The following is a 1,768-nucleotide window of genomic DNA, read 5'->3' as shown; positions in this document are numbered from 1 at the left end:
CAGCTCATGGGCTACACAGAATATTAGAAATGGGTTAGAACAATATGAAAGAGCTAGCCAATAAGAAACTGGACCTAGCCGGGCCAGGCAGTGTTTGAAAGAATACAGTTTCTGTGTAATTATTTTGGGCATAAGCTAGCCATGGGGCGGCCGGGTGCCGGGGACGCAGCCCTGCCGCTCCTATTTCAACACCCTTACTCAAACCACCACAACTGGTCACGTCTTTTCCACTTGTGACATCAATGGTATGTTTCCGTAGTCCAGTGGACTAATGTGACCACCCAACATAGGCAGAACTTTGCTAACAATGACAGATTCTAAACATTCTTGTTAAAAAAAAAATGAAAGCATGGAAAAGACATTGGACAAAGGGGAGAGCTAAAATCTGGACCTGAGAAAATGGTATATAAACAAAGAAAAGCCATCTGTGTTTGGCACTGGAGTAGCACTATGTAGATGCACTTCTAACACAGCATGTGCCTCATTCTGTTTTTCCAAATGTTTTCTTAGAGCATCAAAATCTGTAACTATTAGATTGTTCTTACTGACTGACCTCTTGCTTCTAGTCTTGGACCCTTCAACCCAACTTGAAACCAGTGTTCAGGATAATCCAACTCAATAGCAGTCCAGATCACGTCATTTCTTTCAAATCCATCATCAGAGAATTTAAAGACTTAAGGGATTCAGTCCAAGCCCTTTAGACAAATAAAGGAGACATGCAGGTATAATTGGACTTCCTTTGGACTGTCAGTTCCCAAATAACGACATGGAGACTTCTTATGAAAGCTTGGCCTTAGCTTAGGCTTGTTCCTAACTAGCACTTATAACTTAAGTTACCCATTTCTATAATAAGTGACCCTACCTAGTCACTTATTATCTCCTCTCCATATTATATGTCCAGCTCCCTCTGCGACTTGCTGGTGAATTCCCAAGCACCAGTTTCTAACACCAAATTCCTATCTCCGCCCAGAAGTCCCTCTTATTCTCTTCCTGCCTAGCTCTTAGCCATTCAGCTCTTTATTAAACCAATCAGAAGATGCTTAGGCAGATAGGTAAAGCAGCAACCTATCTTCACAGTGTGATCAAGTATCCCACAACATGTATGATTTAATTGTCTCTCGTCATTCACTTTATCCTGCATTATACATTTTATTCTAATAACTGCACAGCCCTCGAAGTGTCCAAATAGCCTCCATTTCTTGAACTGCCACAAATCAGGTACCATAGTGTCCCTCTACACACTTGATCTGATTGAACCCTTTCATCAGTCTAAGAGGTAAATAAAACTATTTGAAGTGTACCTGTGAGAACCTGTAAGTACTAGAACCAACACTTGAACATGAACTCAAGGATCCCTTAAAACTACTAAACTGTAAGCCATAGTATATTCACAGAAGACCTGGTGCTAATTCATGCAGACCTTGTGTGTGTTACTCCAGTCTCTGTGAATAAACAATAACTTAAAAACTAGCCATATTCCTTCTCTCATACTATTACAAGTACCTTTTGCGTTTCAAATGCAAATGTACTTAACTTACCATGACTGAGATGTGGTCCATTTTACTTCTTGTGAACATAAAATACAAACATTCACAGACACAGACTTATATTGCCGTTTATTTGTGTGCATTTTAGACATTTCTCGTGTTTTATAACTATCACTTTGTTGACTGCATTAATATTTTTCTGGATTGTTTTACTTACTGCATTTTTCTAATCTTGGACATTTGATCCTTACAATCATACATAGCTGTCTTGAACACAATTT

The sequence above is a fragment of the Alexandromys fortis genome, unplaced genomic scaffold (genome assembly GCF_014885135.2).
Source record: "Alexandromys fortis isolate MF-2015 unplaced genomic scaffold, M_Fortis_MF-2015_v1.1 scaffold_2_26212498_36691700, whole genome shotgun sequence".
Lineage (NCBI taxonomy): Eukaryota > Metazoa > Chordata > Mammalia > Rodentia > Cricetidae > Alexandromys > Alexandromys fortis.
Note: the sequence above shows the minus strand (reverse complement) of the source record.